This window comes from Arvicanthis niloticus, chromosome 8 (assembly GCF_011762505.2).
Source record: "Arvicanthis niloticus isolate mArvNil1 chromosome 8, mArvNil1.pat.X, whole genome shotgun sequence".
NCBI lineage: Eukaryota > Metazoa > Chordata > Mammalia > Rodentia > Muridae > Arvicanthis > Arvicanthis niloticus.
Genome location: NC_047665.1, coordinates 84,490,879 through 84,513,849, shown reverse-complemented (window position 1 = coordinate 84,513,849; position 22,971 = coordinate 84,490,879). Strand labels below are relative to the sequence as shown.

Here is a 22,971-nt window from a genome sequence, read left to right as displayed (position 1 = left end):
TAGTATAGGTTATCAATGATTTCTTCTATGCTCCATGCTGTTATATATCCAAGTCAAGAAACATATGGTGAAGATCATAAATGTATAATCTTGCATAATCTCTTCTAGATTGAACTATCTCAACAGTAGCCAGCAATCACATGGAATTTCGGCTACATGATGTTAAATTAAGATAAAGCAAATAAAAGTTCAATTTCTTTTTCATACTAGTTATGTCTTTCAGGGTTCAAGAGCAACATATAGAGAATCTTTCCATTTTTGCGGAAAGTTCTTCCAGTTAGATATGTTTAGAAACTTTTGCTTTGTGCTTGTGGTTCTAGATCAGAGATTTTCAAACTTCTTTTTTTTTTAATTTGATATTTTATTTACATTTCAGATGCCATCCCCCTTCCCCATTCTCACCCCCATTAATCCCCTATCTCATCCTTTTTCCTCCTTTTCTGCCTTTAGACTGTTTAAATTACATGCAAGTATTAAGGTCAGTTCTAGGTTAAGGAACTAGCAATACAATAGATGCAAATAGTCAAGGAACAAGCAAGGCAATAAACCCAGATAGTCAACGAATATGCATGACAATAAACAGGGTCTGATCATTCCTGTGATCACTATTTCTAAGGGCTATCAGGATGACCAAAATATTTGAGCCTACTTCCCTCTCCTAGCCCAAAGTCATTTTCATGCCTGAAGCCTACATCTTTGTTCTAGCCTCAGATTTAGATTCCTGACTGAAATTCTTCTTTGTTCTAGCCTAGGATTTAGATTTCTGCCTAAGATTACTTCTTTGTTTGAGCCTAATGTCAGATTCCTGCCTGCAGTCCATTTTTTTGTCCTTGGCCTATGTCAGATTTCTTCCAAGCAACCCATTTCCTTGTCCTTGGCCAATGTCAGATTCCTGCCAGGCAGCCCTAAAAGCTCTCCACATCTCCCCCTTTTTATTGCATAAACCAGACTGATCCTGTCTTAGGTCATTCTGACAAGAAAGTCTTCCTTACCTGTTGTGGAGTATGAGACTTTCAAACTTCTTAATGCTGTGACCCTTTAATAGAGTTTCTCATGTTGTGGTGGCCCCAATCATAAAATTATTTCATTGCTGCTTTATAACTATAATTTTGCTACTGTTGTTGCTTGTGATGACAATACATGAGATGGAGGATATCTGTTATATGACTACCAAAAGTATAGAAATCCACAGGTTGAGAACCATTACCCTAGATTACAAGTAGTCCTACATAAGATGATGATTTATCATGGCCTGCTGTGACCTGAATGACTTGAGTCTCACTACCCTTACTAGGTACACTAAGGTAATTTAAAAAAACAGTACATATACAGAAACATATACAGTAAATTCAGCATCAGGTGCAAGTTTTCTAATCTGCCACAATCTGCAAACTCATTGTGTCTATTAGATTCAGTAGAGGGAAGAGGTTGGATAGACTTTACAGGAGGTGTCTGTAGAAGCAATATCAGGCTGTAAACATCATAAAGGAGAAAGCCGTAATTGTTAATCTTTGCACAAACTGGTAAACTGGTTAATTGTCATAAATACCCATACCTGAACTTCTGAGGAAAACTCTGTCATTTCCCTTGAACCTGGGCCATATGGGTAATGGCTTTTCAAATTTCCCATGCATCTGAGGCCTTGGAGTCCTCATCATGGCAGTGTTCCTGTAAACAATGTATATTCACTTAGTAAGTCACTCGAGAATTTATTTATTTATGGCTTATAATGACATTGTAAACAAATAGAAGCAAAAATAAACTCATGTGTCTCTATTAAAAATGATTATACATTTTATTTTATTACTAGATTTATAGATACAGATAATTCAAATATTGAATGCTGCCATTAAAGACCAGCAGCTATGGCTTTCTGCTATCCCATGACTGTGTGCTTCAACAATGGACACAGGTAACAAAGACTGTGAGCAGACAAGCAAGCAAGAGCCAGTGCTGAAGGCTCCTTCTTCCCCAAACACTCCAACTTCTGCAGGACATAATCAGGGAGTTATAGCTTCATGCCATATTACCTTAGCCATGTAGTATAGAGCTGTTTTCATGTCTCCAAAGACAAGGCTGCACCCAAGTTCATCAGGCAGAGGGTGAGTGTGTCCAGTCATGCCAAGGGAAGCAGGAGCTATGTCCTTGAGTATTGTAAAAGCAAATCTGCAACATTAAAACAAAGCAGCTGTCCTGATGCCTGCTAGAATGGACCAGCAGTCATCAGCAGCACGCATAAAATAATGGAATGTTCTCCATCTTGCAACCATATTATTGCAATACTTAATTCAAATTAAATAAGTAAAATCAGGCCAAAACTCAAGGTCATATAACTCTCTATGCTCATTGCCATGAAAAATTATAATCCTGCTGTGGTTTAGGCAGTAGCCGGGTTTTTTCCCCTTGATATCCTATTGAAGATTAAATTTATGCCACTGTTGGTGTATAGCAAACTTGTTTGTAGACATTTTTCTTTTCCCTAATCATAGGAAATATGAGTGCCTTATATGTTTAAAAATTCTTTAAAATCATTATAGTTGGCTAGTAGTCATTATTTTAAAATTTAAGATTTAAAAATTTTAAGTCTGATATTATAGAACCCCCATAGCATATCTCTAAATATAAACAACAATTTTCTTAGTATAATTTTATTACAAAACAACTGAATTTGCATAGGTGTCTGGAAGTAGATATACCTTATGATAAATTTTTCGTAGATCACATCTGAATCTAAATAATTAGCAATAGCAATGAGAGAATGTTCTATAACATAGTCTAAAAATAAGGGGGAAAATGCTACGTGTGCTGATGAGAAATAAGTTAGGAATGTTTTCATTGGGAAAAATAAAACAGTAATTCTTAGATTTTAATTAAAAGCACTAGTTCTCAAAGTAAGTTATTGTACAAAATTACCCTGCTGTTTATTACCCACGACCAAGAGTGCCATTTACACAGAGAGTCTGCACCTGTGCCAATGAAAACACCAACTCCACAGGAAGGGATGCCTCCTCACTTCTGTTGCTGAAAATCCTATACTCAGGTGTCATAACATTCTCATTGCACATGGAGAGTAATTCAGATGTGATATTTACTATTACTTGTCAGTAAAGGGAAATATGGGAGTTCCGTAAGTTGGCTCATCAGGTGTAGGAGCCTGCTGGCAAGCCTAACAATTTTAGTTCAATTCCCCAAACCCACATTAAACATGGGAGAGTAAAACACACACACACACACACACACACACACACACACACACACACACACACCTGAGAAGAATTGAAGTGGGGGGCACAGGAGGAGCTAGAAGAAAGACAGGAGTAGAAATATAATAATCATTCATGAGAGTCTCAAAAAAATGTAAATCATAGAATAGAAGGAAGTTGACCCTTTTTTCTTGAGATTTGAAAAAAAAATCACCCTATGACAAGAACATTTGTTTTTCCAGGAACATAGGATTCTCTGAGGGAACTCCGGAGTATTACTTTGAGGAGTACACATGCAAAAAGTTCTGCCACTTCAGTCATGTAAGTGCCTAAATAAAAACACCATTCATTAAAATGGATTAAAGGACAGCTTTAAAATAAAAACAAGATCAAGATATTGACTGTAATAGTATGTGCTTGTTTTGTTTAACATGGTATTTATGGAATAATTGATATGTATGAAATAGTATTATTCTTATGAAGTATATATTGGGGTTTTCATCTTTTTTGTTGGCACAGCTCCAGAGGCTATGAGGAAAGAAAGTCTCTGGAAAGAAAGGCATTTTTTTAAGACCAAGAAAAATGAGAGAACAGCCTGTTAGAAAGAAATTCTGGAGGACAAATCAATGTGATGGACCCAAGAAAAATAGAAGGCTTTATAGACTCATCTCTTGATTACAAAATCATGGATTAGTTCTCTCATAAGATAAAAATAAATCATGTCAACATTTCAAACATGCTAATAGAATTATTCAAATTATGAATAAAGTGGAGACGGTAATGAGTTTGGGCACATAGGTCATGAAAAGAAAAGCAATGTTTTCCTTCCTCTTTGCTGTATTTAAAGGCATGTTCTTTTAAATATTCATTTTTAAATAAAGATCTATTGTCAACAGTGCCTTTGTAAGCACTTATCTAGCTTTGAAAGATCCTGGGTGATACCAACAATCAGATACCATGAAACAATCAAAGATCAGTTAATTAATAATCCAAACCCATAACTTTAGAAGACTTGAGTGACACTGTGTTTTGTTTTATAACAGTCAAGGTTAATATAACCCAAGGACTTAATAAAGTTATATAATACATATGTAATATAAATAAAAATATTATTATTTTACATTGAGTAAATAGAAATAAGAAATGAAGTTTGAATTCTTGCTGAATAATTGAGTTTTCTGCTTTCAAGGTGACTGAACAAAATAAAAAAATGTACCATAGTGGATTCCTGATTTTATTGGAATATCTTAGAAAAGTTGGTTAACTGCATTTTGAAGCAAGGCTTCAATATTTAAGTAAATTTATAAGTTGATGAAAATGATTTACTATTTGCAAATGCTGCATCAAGCAAATTTGTAGATTTTAGAAAATTAAAAGTTAAGTTAGAAGCACAAGTAGAGATATGTTTCATGTCTAGGTTTGGTCCATTAAGAAAACAAAAGTTGTTTTTTGTCATAATGAAGGAATGAGCATACAGGACTACAAAATGAACCAGTCCTGCTGAGGACCTTTGACTACCAGCATCCACGTCAAGCAGGCTTACAACCACCTGGAACTCCAGCTACAGAGGGATCCGAAGCCACTGGTCTTTATAGAAATCTGTGGTTATGGGCACATATCCACATATCCAAGGACACACACACACACACACACACACTCTTTAAGAATACAGGTTAGGAGCAGTACATAATATCTCTTTGTAGAAGTGAGGTCATTCTTTATGTTTACAAAGAGAATGTTTAAAGATACAAACATTTAAACCATGGAAGTGTTTAAAGGAATAGTACATCTCACAGAACTGGATTAACAGGCAGCAACATCTATCTTTTATCTCTTCAAGATCCTTTACAGAGCATCTGATTGACGGTGGGGCCCATCAACCCAGGTAATTTACATGGAATCCAACTGCATAATACTGTCCATCCTCAAATATGCATAAATAAAAGCTTTTTGAAGAAAGTTATGAGAGGAAGGTAAAGCTAGTCTGAAAGAAGTAAAAACAGAAGAATGGTGATCGGAGCTGTGGGTGGTTGCTGAGTGAGGTCTGGAGAGAAGAAGGCTGTGGATAGAGAGGTGCAACTTGATAGGAATAATGCCTTTGAATGTTCCATATCACAGTAGGCTAATGATGAATGATGCAATTAATTAGGTGAAGGTTACAAAATAGCTAGTAGGATCAATTCTGAGTATTCTGAATATAAAGAAATGACCTCTATGCCCAGTGTGATAGATGTGCCTGATGCAATTATTACACATTTTACGTAGGTATTGTAAAATTCCTCATAAATATCCCTAAGTACTATGTGTTAATACCAATGTGTTGTACCAATGCTAAGGTTCCAGTTTCGACATGAACTCTGGCCCTGGATGGATTATCATTGGGGAAACCGGATGAAGGATACATGGGAACTTACAATGTTAATTTTGAAACCTTGTGAATCTTTAATTATTTCAACATAACTAACATATTTTAAGATGCTATAAAAATCTTGGCAAATCTTAGTTATTGCCTCAGATCTAAGTTTAGGCTGTTATAGTAACACAGGCAGGTGATTTGTCATAACCCCGGAGCCTTTCTAATGTCTTTCTCCTCATTTGAAGGCTCTATGAAATGGATGCACAGACCCTTGCTGAATCTACTAATCCAGGCTTACTAATTTTAATGACTATTAACATAATTTAACACATTAGGATTCAACTATATGCATAAATATTACAAAATATTTGTGTATATTTATAAACAGTGACTTTACTCTGCATGTTGCCTCCACAATAATTAACTTTCAGGCATCCTCCCAGGTTCTGTCTCCAAGTACAGCACAGTATTACTCTTGGGCAAGTACTACTACTAAAGGTGGTACCTTCTCATTAAGAAAACAACGAATTGCTTTCCTTGCACTTAGAAAGGAAATGTGTCTCCTTACAGTGTCTTGGGGACTAACAAAATTTGCCTAGCACTGACACTTCTAATCTTACTATGTTGATTTTCCTTTCTGCTTTTTTTTTTTTTTGTAAACACTCAGCATCCTCTTGCCCAAGAGATTTTGTGTTATTATTCCCATTGCTCAAGGAAGATAGCACAGCACAGCTCAGCTCCAAATAATGCAGTATCAAGGCAGAACCATCATATTCCCTGTTTAAAAGACGTAATATAAAAATACAGATCAGTGCCAGTCTTCCTAAAGCCCATTCAAGCACTCTTTGATAAACACATTGATGTGTGCACCTATGTTCTTCCTAGAAAGATTGGGCCCAGAATATCTGGCTAAAGAGCACATATGGATCATTGGAAAATAAATAAATGTAAAACTTGTGGGAGAATGAGGTGCTAGAGGCTTTAAGGAGTTTTAAGGGTGCTTAGTGCTTTTGCAGAGGACTTAGGTTCTAGTCCCAGGTCCCAGGGAAAGAGGTTCTCAACTATCTGTAACTTGAACTCCAGAGATCCAGTTTCTCCTTCTGGACTCTGTGAGCACCTCTACTCATGTGCACATACCATCACACAGACACACATACAGATACATTTAAAATAAAGTTAAGTGATGTTAATATAAAATGATTAAACTTGGTCATTATAGTAACACCAATATAACATAATAATATTCTATGCTGCAATGAGATTTGTTTTAAAGTCTATCTTTTCAGTGTCCCGACCTTTGGTAGATACAGCTCCCAAGGTGCCTAAGGACAATATAACATATCATTATAGTACTGATACACTAAAGTGGGGAAAATTGATCAGGGTCTTCTGAAGAAATAATAAACTTACTAGGATTAGAGAAAATGCACAAGGTAAGGAACCTCTAAAAACAGTCCAGGCAACAACTGAGAACTGAAAGCTGTAGCTAGAGCTGGGGAATAAGAAGACCAGAAGGAAAGTGTGGCTTTCATGGAGAAATGCCTAGAGTCAACCTGTAACCTTTGGTTAAAACTATTGAAACCATCCCCCAAGCCTTCAATCTGCTTATGTCTTTCTGGAATTGCCCACCATGCAATCTTCTGTCAGGGCAGGAGTTCCGTCTTGTAATCCTTAAATGTCAGCCACTTGTAGCACAGAACAAGGCAGAGGACAACTTTGTAAGGTAGAAGAGACTAAATGTGGCCCAGATATGAAAGGACATATTTAACTAACTCATGGGGTCTTGGGAAATCCCACCTTATCACATTTGATGAGCATGCCTTTGTGAGGTTAATTTAGGATATCTCAGTGGGGCTTCTAGAGCTAAGCTGCCCAATATGAAATACAGTAAGCTTTCTACCATTCTCCATTAATTTAAACTGTTTCATTTCAAGCAGGTCTATCCTATGGACGGGGATGTCTTTGTTTCCTCTGGTTTGGGGACAAGTGTCTGCACAGGAGCAGTGATTAGCTGGGAATGTACCAGAAGCCAGCAGTACTTCTGGAGATAATGTTTGTTAAGACTTCCTAAATCTATTTGTTCCTTTCACTGGAATATGACATTTGCATATCAAAACCTTCAAAAATCCCATGGTGCAAGCTGATGGGAGTAAGATGCACCCATCCTTAATTGTGGGCCTGACATGAGGTCTAATCTCCATTCAACCTTCACCCTTCAGTCACATACACAGGTAGAGGGCGAGATGAACAGGCCCCAGGCCCTAGATAGATTTACATACCAATGAGGTACCTGAAGGCCAGAGGGTGGAGCCAATTAAGCATTCCTCCCCAGCCCCTCCCCCCTCTTCCTCTCCCTATTTAACTCAGGTCTGCCTTGGGTTTAGGGGGGTACATCCAGATCCATCCACCATCTGCCATGTCAATAAACCCGTTTTGGAAACCCAAAGACTTCCTCGTGTGTTGGGGCTGCCTTGTGAGGAGCCATGGAGAGGCCTTTAGTAAGCAGCCGGGCCTAACTTCCAGCTGGAGGAACCCAGGGCGTTCCCAGCCAACTACATACAGACTGACTTAGGGAATCCTTTGGTTCCCCAGCCATTTTTACCTACACTTAATCATGAGACAAGCTGTAAATCAACCACCTGCAAGAGAAATACATTCAGCCTCTTGTTTCTGACTGCATCAGAATAGGCCAGATACAAGCAAGGTTATTTTATAATACAGAAAGGATTTTTTTTAAAGCAAATGGAATGGAAGAGAGTGGTTAAGTCTTTTAGAAAGTGTTACTTATCTTCAAAGTGTCTAGCTAGGTTCCAACAAATAATTAGACAGTTTTAAAATTAAAAAACAACCCTCACCTCATAAAAGGACAATCAGTCAGGCTTAGATCTCAATGAATTAAGGGTGACATCTCAATCATACACATTCTTGTTTAAGAAATGTCATACTGTTGTAGAGTCAGGTGAAAATCCAACACCCAGGAAAAAAGTTTTCTTAACAAGAACAATTTTATTGCTTTAAACAGCAAGCTGACTGGCCAGGAACACAGAACATACTTGTTTGCTGGCACTGAGACCCAACTCTTCTGGATGAGAAGGTTTTAAGTTCAAAAACCATAAGCAATGTGTAAGATAGCATCACAAAATTGAAAACTAAAAGGAAAAACCATCTAAGATTACACAGGAGGGAAGAATAGCAGACTTAATACTAATCTTAATAGTTGGTTTCAAAGTCATGAATTTTGTGGTTGGAACATGGAAGAAGTGCAGGGTTTGGGGAGCCAGAACACATCTATACATCTTGGGGGGGGGTTGCAATTAGGATGTAATTTGAATAAATAAATAATAAATAATCAAACAAATAAGTGGAAAAATATACAAGAGACAAAATTTTGCTAAATGAGCCAGATAATGGTGAAATATATCTGGAAAAACTGTAGAAATATCTATAAATATAATGAATAAAATACATATTTCAAAGTACAAAAATAATATGAAAAACAGGACAGAATATCTCTTATCCTTTTATAACTCTCAGTACAGGAAGAAGAAACCCCAATAATATCAATGAAACTTATTATATTATACCTGACTTCCTAAAAATTCTCTTGTGGTGTTTGTGTTGAGTCTTAAAGAATGGAATCTTCCCCAGAATTGAGGAGTGCTGACCTAAAGGTATCATGCTTTATTCTAGGGCCTCTTGAGGACTCTGTGTTTCTCTAATGAGCCTTTGGCTAAGAGGTAGCAGATGTGCAGGGGAATCCAGAAAGAAGCTGTGTCTGCAAAGATTGATCGAGTAGTACTGAGATGCTGTGAAAAGATTGGAATGTTGCAAGTCCACAAGCTAATTATGTTATCTCAGGGTAGTTTTAGTTGCCTCTATCAAAAGCCATTCCTAACCCACCTTTAAAAACAAAACAAAACAAAAAATGTTTGAAATCTATTAACTTAGCAGACTATTAGCTTCTATCAATCCAAAACTAAAATTATTATCTGGGAGCCTCTGATGACTTCTGTTTGATAAATTCAAACAGAAGTGTCATAAGGTTGAGGTTAGTCTAGGCTATATAGGGAAACCCTGTGTGAATGTGAACAACAACAACAAAAGAGCAGATTATATTAGATTATAAAATGGGAGAGATCTCTGTTTTATCTGGGACAGATTATTAGAGAAGCTTTTTAAAAATTAAGCATTGTATTCATTTACATTTCAAATGATATCCCCCTTACTGGTTACCTCTACCAACCCCATCTAATCCCCCTGACACGCCTTCTCCTTTGCCTCTATGAGGGTGATCTTCCACCCATTTACCCACTCCTGCCTCACCCCTCTAACATGCTCCTATGCTGGGGTATCAAGCCTCCCTCTCCTCCCACTGATGTCAGATAAGGCCATCCTCTGCTACATATGTATCTGGAGTCCTGGCTCCCTCTGTGTATACTTTTTGGTTGGTGGTTTAGTCCCTGGGAGCTCTGGGTGGTCCAGTTAGTTGATATTGTTTTTCCTATGCGATTACAATCCCTTTTTAGCTCTTTTACTCCTTCCCTTATCTCTTTCATTGAGGTCCCAGGGCTCAATCCAATGGTGGCTGTAAATATTTGCATCTGTATTCCTCAGGTGTTGGGAGAAACTCTAAGGGAACAGCCCTATCAGGCTCCTGTCAGGAAGCACTTCTTGGCATCAGAAATAGTGTGGGTTTGTTGTCTGCAGATGGGATGAATTCCTAGGTAGAACATTTATGGAATAAAAAAAACCCAGGATATTGAAAACTATTCTCAACAACAAAATAACTACTGGCATCATCACTATCTCTGATGTCAAGCTGTACCATAGGGCAATAGTGATAAAACCAAACAACCATCCAACCAACCAACCAACCAACCAACCAACAAAAACCCTCATGATATTGGTACAGAGACAGGCAGGCTGAATAGAATTGAAGACCTAGAAATGAACCCACACATCTATGGTCACTTGATCTTTGACAAAGAAGCCAAAACCTTCCAGTGGAATAAAGTGCTGGTTCAACTGGTGGTTGGCATGTAGAAGAATGCAAATTGATTCATTCTTATCTCCTTGTACAAAGCTCAAGTCCAAGTGGATTGAAGACCTCCACATAAATCCAGATACACTGAATCTAATAAGTGGGAAAGAACATCAAATACATTGGCATAGGGGAACATTTCCTGAACAGAATATCAATGGCTTATGCTCTCAGATCAAAAATTGACAAATGGGACCTCATAAAATAGAAAAGCTGTAAAGCAAAGGACACTGTCAATAGGACAAAATGGCAACCCCGAGACTGGGAAAAGATCTTTACTAACCCTACATATGATAGAGGGCCAATATCTAAAATATACAAAAAACTCAAGAAGTTAAATTCCAGACAACCAAATAACTGTATTAAAAATGGGGTATAGAGCTAAACAAAGAATTCTCAACTGAAAAAACTTGAATGACTGAGAAGCAGTTAAAGAAATGTTCAATATCCTTAGTCATCACGGAAATGAAAATCAAAACGACCCTGAGATTCCACCTCACACCAGTCAGAATGGCTAAGATCAAAAATTCAGGTGACAGCAGATGCTGGTGAGGATGTAGAGAAAGAGGAACACTCCTCCATTGCTGGTGGGACTAAAAGCTGGTAAAACCACTTTGCAAATCAATTTGGAGGTTCTTTAGAAAGTTGGAAATAGTTCTACCTGAAGACCCAGCAATACCACTACAGAGCATATACCTAAAAGATGCTTCAATATATAACAAGGACACATGATCCACTATTTCCATAACAGCCTTATTATAATAGCCAGAAGCTTGAAACAACCCAAATGTCTCTCAGCAGAAGAACTGATACAGAAATTGTGATACATTTACACAATGGAGTACTACTCAGCTATTAAAAACAATGGCTTCATGAAATTCACAGGCAAATGGATGGAACTAGAAAATACCATCCTATGTGAGGTAAACCAGACACAAAAGAGCACATATGATGAGTTCTCACTGATAAGTGGATTTTAGCCCCCAAACTCAGAATACCCATGATACAACCCATAAACTGTATGCAGCTGAAGTAGAAGACCAAAGTGTAGATGCTTCAATCCTACATAGAATGGGGAACAAAATAATCACAGGAGCTAGAGTGAGGGATGGACCTGAGAGGGAGATAAAGGAGGAAGGGAACAAAAGGGGGGCAGGAACAGGTATTGAAAGAGACAGAAGTACAGAGAATCAGAAAATTGAATAGAAGTATGTAGCAGAGGGGCATGGGGAACTGAGGGCAGCCACTAGAAAGTCCCAGACTCCAGGGAAGTGAGAGGCTCCCAGGAGCCAATGGCAATGACTTTATCCAGAATATCCAACAAAGGGGTGGTCTAACCTGTAGAGCTCACCTCCAGTTGATAGGCAGAGCCCCAGCTGAAGGATGGAGCCTCCATGCATCTCAAAAATTTAAACCCAGTAATGTTCCTATTATGGAAGTAGCAGCAAGTTTGTGGGAAACATTCAATGAGGAGATTACTCTTGTGAGGGAACACAGCACCAAAGATCAGCAGAAAGAAAAATGAGACCACAGGGATACCTTCAGTAGACCCCCATGGGGTCCTCAGGAACTTATGGATCAACCACAGACTAAGAATGTTCCTGGTATGGAGCATGACCTTAGAGACAAGCATTGCCCTGTGGCTGGAGGTGATTTTGGCCTTACTTATGAAGTCTTAACAGGCAGCCTCTCTGAAGCCAGAAGAATGTATGGTCCATCCTGCAGAAAGAGATGCAGACTGTATGCTGTGGCCTCAGCTGTCTCAACCAGAGTCCAGGACTGCTACCTCAGGTCAGCCGGCTCAAGAGAGGATATCATTTTAACGGGGACTATGACATTATGTTGTCCCAACACAACTTTGCAATTTTAAGGACGATAAAGATGTCTTCTTCTTTTCTTGTCACTTTGTCTTGAGAGTTGGAAAGTTATTTGCAGCAACTTAAGCACTTAGGTCCCTTCAGTTAGATGAGGTGAGAAAGAAGCGATGATGACAGAAAGAGCTCAATGACCTGGGCTGAATTGGGGAGAATCTGCCATGGAGATACAGCTGAATTTGAGAGAGTCAGGGGAAGAGAGTATTTTCAGTGCTGATGGGGTAACGTGGATCGGTGAACACCATCCATTCTCACAGTCCACCACAGACCAGGATCATGGAGTAGGCAATATTGCCAGTATCTGATACTGAACAGAACAAGTCCAGGTTTTTCATATTTTTATCAAAATTAATATTTAAAATACATTGAAACTTGAGTTTTCGTTAACAATATTGAATCTCTCTGGAGTCACAGAATTCTTCTTAAAGAGGAAAAGGTGCTTCATGTGTACAGTTCATTGGGTACAATGAACTGACATCAAAGCCACTCTTTGAAATTTCTCTCCAGCACTCCCTTCTAGGCTGGTGTTTTGATACTTGATAGAACATCAGTCAAAACTAGCAAAGCAGAGAAGCGGGGACTTGGGGGCTCATCCCCAGAGTCAAATCTTTTCAAGGGACTTGAACAAGATTCATAGGGCTTTAGGAAGCCTGTGATGGTGTCAACAAGATGTGATCTGACACTTCCCATCTGGACTATGCCCATCCATGCAAGAAAGCAAAATGAGGTACCATTTGAACAAACATGCAGTCATAAATGCAAATCAGAACTTTATTTGTAGTTTAATTTAAAAAGTCATATATGTTGCTATTTATGACAACAAGAAATGAAAGTTAATTTTATATAACCTTCTTTCTCAAGTTTTTTCCAGGTTAGATGTAATCAAATGAAGCTACCTTCCTTTAAAAGGGAACTTCAAAAGCACCTGTCTAGTGTGTAGACCTGCTAGCTCTTTGTCTCCACAGTAGGAGGGCTGGGTATGAAGCTTATTAGAAGATAGAAATCTCTGTTCCTACTGAAGACCAGGGGCTTCAGAGATTTCCCAACAGGGACTTAATGGCAAAAACATCATCAGTGAGTCTCAGCTGGAAAAGATGTAGCAATAACTTCTAATTTATGGCAGAGGCAAAATCCTCAGTGTGCTAAATCTTCCTTGGTTAGATCTAGGTGAACATGGATACCTGGTAGAAACCTTTCCTCATGCTCTCTCCTCCCTCCCACTCCTGCCGAATTCTGACTGAAAACAGTAGCACTCTATTGTTATTAATGCTTTAACTCTGTGCATGTTTGACTTAAGGCTCTATCCCACTCACATTACATGTAACATAATGTTGGCAGAGTCCCGCCTCTCAGAAAAGCAGGAACCATTTGTTGTTGTTATGTTTAGCAGGGTCTCTATCAGTGCCTGCATCTGCAGCCAGAGATTGGAAACTCTAGAAAGCCACTACTCACACGATCTTTCCCAAGTTGCTGTGTGGTGGGGAAAGAAGGAGAAACACTGAGTGCTGGAGGATTTCTACTCCCTTCCCTTCCCTTCCCTTCCCTTCCCTTCCCTTCCCTTCCCTTCCCTTCCCTTCCCTTCCCTTCCCTTCCCTCCCCTCCCACTCCCCTCCCCTCCCCTCCCCTCCCCTCCCCTCCCCTCCCCTCCCCTCCCCCTCCCCTCCCTCCCCTCCCCTCCCCTCCCCTCCCCTCCCTTCCCTTCCCTTCCCTTCCCTTTTCAGCTTTTGTGGCAACATTGAAGAAAGATGGGGAGGAAGCAAGGAGTAGCAGCTGAGGGAGAACTTTTTCTAGTTTTGACAGGTCTGACAATCTCTCTTCCGATTGGATTTTATTATTCAGTTCATTTGCATATATACAATCAGCCAATCAGAGCCCACCTGAGCTTTTGTTGGCCCAGGACTAGTGCAGTTCTTAGTAAACTCCTGGCTTTGCTCCGGGACCTGACCAGATGAAATCAGACTCAAGAGACTATGGGAGAGAAAGACTGTGACTGTTGCTTCCAGACTTGTTGAGGAAAGGGCTTTGAAAGACTTGCCTTTGAAATTTGCCAGGTATACTCCTCCAAGACCTACCTTTATGACTCACTAGAGAGTTTGCTTCAACCCTGACTTTGAGATCCACTGCCCTAGATAATCTTTCTGGTGACCTGTTCCCCTCAGAATTGTGTTTCAAAGAAAGGCTCTCAGTACGCATCTAGAATGCCTGTTTATAGAGTGTAATTTAACTGGGAATATAATCTTTCCTAAAGCCCCTGGCTTGGCATCTCAAGGATTTTAGGATTTCAGAGACACACTACTTGCAATCTTTATTGATCAACACCTTAATATCACCCAAAGTTCAGATCTTCTGTTCCCTGTTTTGAATTGCCACACCTAAGTAGTGACTTTCTGATTACTTTTCTGAGGTTTTCCTTTTTAAATTGTTATTTCTGCATAGAACAAAAAACACCTCCTTGTTTATATTATTGTCTGCTCACTCCATTCTTGGAGAGAAGGCAAGTCAAGAACTACATTGGAGAATACACTGTCACATAGCTACTGCACTAGGAATCAGACTTGCCCATAATTATTTGTGGTACTGAAGTGAGTTGGTACCTTGATGATTAGGGCACCAGCTTCTTTACCTAAAAGCCAAAGGAGGTAGATCCTTCTAGCTTTCACCACAAATTCACTAATTCATATTTGTGGTGGTGGTGTGTAGTATTCACTCCTGGAAAGCAGAAAACCTTCACTTGAATAGCAACAGTTCTGCCCACCAGTGAGGTGCTTAAACAAGTCACTTAAGTTCCTTGAGAAAGACCAGCTTCTATTGTGTAACTTCTGGTGAAGAAATGGAGGGTGTGATGGCTTGAATGAGAACAACCACCATAGGAAGAAGTAGGAGGTGTGGCCTTGTTAAAAGTGTGTCACTTAGAGTGGGTGGTTAAGTTTTAAAAGCCACAACATTTGCAATCTCAGTTATATCTATCCATTTTTCTGTCTGTCTGTCTATCTATCTATCTATCTATCTATCTATCTATCTATCTATCTATCTTCTCTCTTTGTAATGACAAAGACTTTGTCATTTTGCCTTGTAGATTTTGTCTAAACATGTAAACTCTCAGCTACTCCTCCAGAACTGTGTCTGCTTGCCTGCTGCTATGTTTCCTGCTGTGGCATAGATGGAATTTACTATCTTCTGGAGCCATGAGTCTCAAATCAATTTTTTCTTTTAAAAGTTCTCTTCTTCATGGAGTCTATTCCCAGCAATATAAAAGTAAGACAGAGGGGTATAGGCAAAGGTTCCAGCAAAAAAACCAGGAGTATAGTAACATGAGTTTAACTTATGAGACTATAGCATTACTAGAGTCTGTGAGATTGGAAATTCCACTTCCAGTAATAATAATGCTGTTAATAATAACTTCAGTTTATGTGTTGTTGTGCTTTGTTGTCTGTCATTCAAAATGTTCCATGCTGGAGAGAGACGCATTAAGACTTAGGAAATAGGGCTTGAGAGATGGTTCAGTGGTTAAAAGCACCTGTCGTTCTTCCAGAGGACCTGAGTTCAATTCCCAGCACACAAATCAGATAGCTCACAAGTGCAGTTCTTGAAACATCTGACTCTTACCATCATCCAGACATGTGTGAGGTAACACACACACACACACAGACACACACAGACATACACAGACACACACACACACATACACACTGAAAATATTTTTAAAAGACTTAGAAAGTAAAGAAAACTTAATAAGCTCAAGAAGTAAACAACTTACAAGTCTCAGAAAGTTCCTGAAGCTTACATGAAATATCGGTATACCTCCACCACCACTATCATACACATACTCCTAAAGGTTGTATAAGCTGTTAAAACTGATAAGGGAAGGAGACTTACAATTTTTTGAATATTGCTTTTGAGAAATGCTTCTGAATATGCCCTCATCCATATTCCTCTACCTCCAGTGAAGTCATTTACTGGCCAAGCTGGACTTTGGTGAAATTATTTCAACTGCTAGTTCCTCGCCTATAACAAATAGGCATTAGTTCCCATCTTCACATAGTCACACAGCACATATCTACCATGGCCTGTCTCTGGAGTAAATCTTAGGGTTAAAAAGGTTTGTTTGGAATTGATGAGAACAATCAATTGCCGTAGGCATATAATAGGCCATTTATTTTAGACTGCTTTCTTTTAAAAATAAACATCATAATGCAGAGGAAAAATAGTCGAGGAAAACAGCAACTGATTTTGTAATATTTTAGGTACTTTTTTGTTGTTGTTGTTCTGTAAAGTAACCCATATATTGTAGGCTAGGCGAGTCTCAGACGGTAGGGCTTCTGCTAGTCTTTCAGTTCCTTCAGTCTTCTGATGGCAGACTTCACTGTGACTACAGAGGTGATGTTGTAGGTTCAGGCCCTGCTGGCCACTGTTTTCATGTAGGAACCACAGTGCCAGATGCAAATGGCTCATCTCTTCATCTTCATCTTCATCTTCATCTTCATCTTCATCTTCATCTTCATCACCTTGCCACAGAAGGAGCAAATGTACTTGGTGTGCTGGCTGATTTCAATTTTCTTCACCATTTTCTGGAGGGAGGCACCATAGCAGGCCCTGCATTTCCTGACAAGCCCTACCTACTTGGTGCATTTAGCCATGTTGCTGGAACCGAAGCCCAAGCCGGAAGAGCTATTTTTAGGCACTTAAACAAAATATTTTAAGGACGTTAATCATTCAAGCTTGTATCATCTGTGAAGCTGCATATGCTGATGTGCATATGTATGTTTGTGCACACATACATGCATATGTTGTTCTAGCAAAGCCTTTCAGCTTTGCAGACATGTTCACACACTGATAGCAATAGTATCAACATCTGTCATTTTTTCACATTAAGAGTAATAGAGAACATTGATGCAAAAATAAAATGAAGCTCTCAATCAGCTCTGGGTGAAGGGTAGATGTCAAATAACTATATTGTAAAGTTAGAAATACAGGCATCATCAAAGTGTTGGAAGGATCACTCACTTATAAATATAGATGTGCAGCTGGTACTATGGGTGAGTTTTCTCACCAAGGGCTCCTTAATGGTAAGTGTCTTTCAAAAAAGTGCCTATTAGACACTGGGCTAATGTAGCTTCCTGCACCTTACCTGTGTCCCTGGATAGGTCCAGTCTAGGGATATAAAATTGGTCTGAAAAGAGAAGGCTACACACAGTGTCTGTATGGTGGGTCCAGAATTTGGATTTCACCTCTTGAGACTAATGGAGATTGCATTTAGAATAATTGAAAACAGCCAGGCAGTGGTGGCACATGCCTTTAGTCCCAGCACTTGGGAGGCAGAGGCAGGCGGACTTCTGAGTTCAAGGCCAGCCTGGTCTACAGAGTGAGTTCCAGGACAGCCAGAGCTACACAGAGAAACCCTGTCTTGAAAAACCAATAAATAAATAAATAAATAAATAAATAAATAAATAAATAATTGAAAACTTAGGTATCCCCATCTGTATCTTTGTACAGTAACAGTCTGTGAGCTTTGGGCTTAAAGGACTTCATACACATAGAAAATACTTCTGAGGAATTTATTTAGATGTTTGGTTTTATTGTATCTGGTTTTATTTCCTTTTCCCAATTCATACAGTCTGTTGTTCTGTGCTTCCTTAGCTCAGATAAATGTCAGGGCAAAAAGTGGAAGTCACAGGCCACAATGATGGTATTTTCTCTCTAAAAATTCATGGAGAGTCTGAGGTTAGAGAGTAAATAAAGGATATAGGAGAAATAATATCAGAAGTAGAGTGACTCAGAGAAAAAGAGGGGACAATAGTCATAGCAGTGACTCCAGACAGCAGGAATGAAAGACAAATGTCCTGAAGCATCTTACTGAGGACACAAGACCCCAGACATGAGTGCTACATTGTGTCTAGGTAGATACCCCATAGCTGATATTACTCAAGTGTGAGAAAAAACTAGAGATAGTGGGCAGCTTGAGTGTAAGCCAAGAATGCCTAGAACCAAACACCAAATGCCATCATCACATCACTGTGATGTGTGCCTACTGCTAGGAGGCATGGGTTAGCCTTAAGGATCATGATAATTACATTTTGCAATATGCCTACTATGAGGGATAGAGTATAAATTGGGCTAGCATCTTCCCTTGGGTACCACCCACCCATTCTCTCCCACTGAGGCCTATCCAGGCAGTGTAGGTAACGAGGAAGGGGATTCAATGGCAGGGAACAAAGATGGAGTTAGCCTCTGTTCTACTTGTTAGGGGACCCACATGAACAACAAGCTGTAAATTTGGTGCAGATGGGTAGGGTGTTTAGGTCCAGCTCCTGCATGCTCCCTGGTTGGCCAGTTTAGGCTCTGAGAGCCTGATTAGCCCACGCTAGCTGATTCTGTGGTTTTTCCTATGGTATCCGTGACCCCTCCATCCTGCTCATTTCTATACCCCATGCTTCCACAAGACTCACTGAGCTCTGCCTGATGCTTGGCTGTGGGTCACTGCATCTGCCTCCATCTGCTATTGGATGAAGCCTCTTAGGAGACAGTTATGCCGAGTTCCTGTCTGCGAGCATAGAAGAATATCATTAAGTGTCAGGGGTTGGCTCTCCAACATGGGATGAGTCCCAAGTTAGGGCAGTCATTGGTTGGTGGTTCCCTCCTTCTCGGCTCTGTCCTTATCTCTGCACATCTTGTAGGCAAGACAAATTCTAGGCTGAAGGTTTTGTGGGCAGATAGATATAGCCCTCGCTCCACCAGAGTCCCATCTAGTTACAGGAGATGGCCACCTCAGTCTATATATTACCCTCTACTAGGACCAAAGCCAGGGCCATTCCAATAGACTTCCAGCATCCCAGGCCTAGCTAATCAGCAAAGATGCCTCCCCAACCCTTGATGATTTTCATTCTAGCTCTCAGACCTACCTCTCCCTACACCTGATCCACGTCTCTATTCCTCTCTTCACCCCCTCTCCTACCCAGTTCCCTCTCTCCACTCACCTCTGATACCTATTTAGTTTCTCCTTCTGAGTGAGATTCAGGCATCCTCTCTTGAAACATCTTTATTATCTAGTTTCTTTGGGTCTGTGGATTGTAGCATGATTATCCTGCACTTTATGGCTAATGTCCATTTATGAGTACATGTGTCTTTCTGGCTTTGGGTTACATCACTCAGGATGATATTCTCAAGTTCCATCCATTTGCCAACAAAACTCAAGATGTCTTTGTTTTTAATAGCTGAATAGTATTCCATTGTATAGATGTTCCAGATTTCAAATAAAATATTACACAATGAGATTTTCCAGACTCCAAGTCTAGTCATCTTAATAAACCTCTATACTGGTAGAGAAGCCACTCTGAAGCTATGGAGTTTTCCAATGGATTTTCCTTTTTTTTTTTTCTAGCAATTATATTTACATGCACTTACCAACTACATAAAATGAAAAACTAATGGCAGAGTAAAAATAAGAAAAATAATTAGCACTATATCCTTTTGCATGAGTCATCTGTCTATCATCTAGTTTTCATATTTCTTTATCATCTGGTTTTCATATTTCTTTATCACTTAACTTTTACCCTTTCTTTTTCTATATACATATTAAGCTGTACCCACATATACATTCTGTTACCTATATATTGCACAGATATGTATAGATACAGATAATATAGACTAGGATCTTCTTATGAGTACATGTGGATACTTTATTTCCTGGGATTGTGTGACTTATTGTTATACATTCTAAGTTCATCCAATTTCCTTTAAGTTCTGTGATTTCAACTTTTAAAGAACCAGATAGCATCCCAATAGTACTACATTTTATACACATATTAGGTTTTCATTATCCATTCATCTTTGTCAATGGGGTTTATACCATTTCCTTGCTACAGTGAATAAAGCAGCAATAAATATGGAGTGCAAATATTTCTGTGATAGGGTGTGGAGTTCTTTGGTCATATGTTCAGGAGTGAAATACCTAGGTGATAGTTCTAGTTTCCATTTTTTTTTTTGATGACCATCCAAGCTAATATCTATTGGTTTTAATCTGTACCCACAGTCATCAGCAAATAAAGGTTCTTCTTTCTCTACATCCACTCCAATATTTGCTGGCAAATTTAAAAATGATAACCATGCAGTGAGCTGAGGTGGTATTTTAAACTAGCTTCATTTTATTTATATGTTGGTATCTTAGGTGTTTTTCTTTTATTATCATTTTTTCAAATAAGATATTCTGATCATGTTTTTCCATTCCCAACTTCTCCCAGATCCTTCCCATTTCCCTACCTACCTAACTCCATGCCATTTCTTTGTATCTTTCTTAAAAATAGTCAATTACTTAAAAAACCCCAGTCTCCCAGATATTTCTCAGTCCCTTGAGAGAATAAGGATTTGCATCAAGCATCTGTGGAGCTTCTCCACTGAGAATTAAAGGGGGACATGGTAACCAAGGCTTTACTGAATTCTTACTCATTTTGAATTCAGAAATTCAAACTAAAACCAACCCTTGATAAGTCACACATAAAACAATAGAATATACCCATCTTACAAATTAATAAAAACATGTATTTAGGATACAAATTCAGAATAATATGTTTACAATTCAGTAATCATGAAACATATCAAACTGTTACCCATTTCAGTTTATTTCTTTTGTTTCTCCTATGTTTGTCTTAATGAGAAAAGTCTGATAGAATTACAACATATCTATGAAAAATGTAACAATAAAATCCTAAAAAAATATATGCATAACTTGAAGTTCTTAATAATGTGTCTCTGTGGTAAATTACAATTCAAATACTTTTAAGGAGGAAGACTATTTCCATCAAAGCTCATGTGGTGCCAAGGAATACTACACACGTATTGCACCCTCTCAGCTATTTATAAGAGAATGTTAAGGTTTTCATACTCTTGAGGATTATCTTGGTGTCTCAGAAGGCAGCTCAACATTACATGCCACCAATGCCCTTTGATGTGATGATAAACATTTATTCTTGCATCATTCACTTGTCTAGTAATGCTGAGTGCCTAATCTATTCCAGTGAGGTGGTCCTGACTTTATCGAAAAATAGGTACACAAAACAGACGTTCTCAAGAAGCAAGTAGTAGCCACATTTTCTCAGGATGGCTCTTGAAAGGGAAGCAAAGGTGGCTAAACTTTCTAAATAGAGAAAAAATGCAAAGCCATGAACCTTTATGGGAGAGAACCCAGAGAGACAAACTGTGGTATCCAGCACAATTAAAGTGAACCTCAGTGACGTTCAGTGATGCTCATGCCCTTGTGAAATAAACAGCAAAGTAACACTAGTTTATGTGACCCATAGAATATTGCAGAAATGCTGATGTGTTACTGACAAGACTCACCAGAAAGGACGAAATTGTGTGTGTGGATGAAGAAATTGTAAAGAGGCCTATATGAAGAAATTAAGATTCCTTATCAATATCCATGGACGCCTTGCCAGGCAGGAGAGGGGGATATTTGGGAGGAGCTCAGTTGTCTAGTTCAAATCAAAGCTTAAATGACTGTAGGCTCAGTTCACCTGTGATTGCAATCTTGAAAGAGGTTAAGCCAGAATTCCTGAGCTATGATCCTTCTGGGTAATACATAAACATTAAGATGCTAAATTCTTTTTATTTTAGCATGAAGCTTTAGAATTATTTGTTTAGTTATTCAAATCCACTAGCTGTTCTGTACCCTTCCTTCCCACTAGTGGATCCCACCAGCTACTGAAGTAGATTGCGATGGAAAATATGATGTTGCTTCCTGATTGTTCTGGTATAGACACTGTGCTGTACGTTTATGAGGGTAGTTTGGGTTAAGATTAGTATTTGAAAAAAATGGGCTCAATAAAGTGCCACTTTCAGGTGGAGGAGTATTGGACGATCTCTTGTGGGAAACAGATAAAACTCAAGGCAGAGAAAGGGGGAATCTTAAAGGCCTGCTTTCCTCTGTGTAGCAACTTCCAGTATAGATAATGAATAAGAACATGTTTATGATATATATGAATGAGTGAGTTGATAACTTTTGTTGATCACCACCTTTGACTCTGACCATTCAAATTCTAGAGACATTTGTCTACCAGAAGGACCATTATATGATGGTGATTTTGCATAAGTCTGTTCCAGGATATCAATTAAAAATCACAAACGAAGCTGAAAAGAAAGATGGCTCTCCTTACATAACCCTCTCCTCTTACATTCTGGACTGTAGGCTTGAACTTCTGTCACATGCTGACTGCATTCAATTTTGCCTCAATTATAATTTATGGATCACTTTGGTTGCCATGGGCCATTATCATTACCTAATACCTTGGCCTTATTATGGCACCTGCATTCATCCATCTCACAAAAATGGACAGTCAGACACTAAATGCCCATCGAGAAAGCCATTCCCAAGCTGTGCAGGTTAGTGCTGGTCTTTAATTATTCCCAGATGACATTCTCAGATGACATTATAATTTGTGTTCTCTGTTTAGAGGATTATTACAAGACACCCCCAGTATAGCATTGGCATATTTGAACTCCAGT

General features: G+C 38.9%; 1 pseudogene; it reads right to left on the bottom strand.

The window, feature by feature from the left end:
- Positions 1-16,796: 16,796 nt before the first annotated feature.
- Positions 16,797-17,111, bottom strand: LOC117714235 (large ribosomal subunit protein eL43-like; annotated as a pseudogene).
- Positions 17,112-22,971: the final 5,860 nt, after the last annotated feature.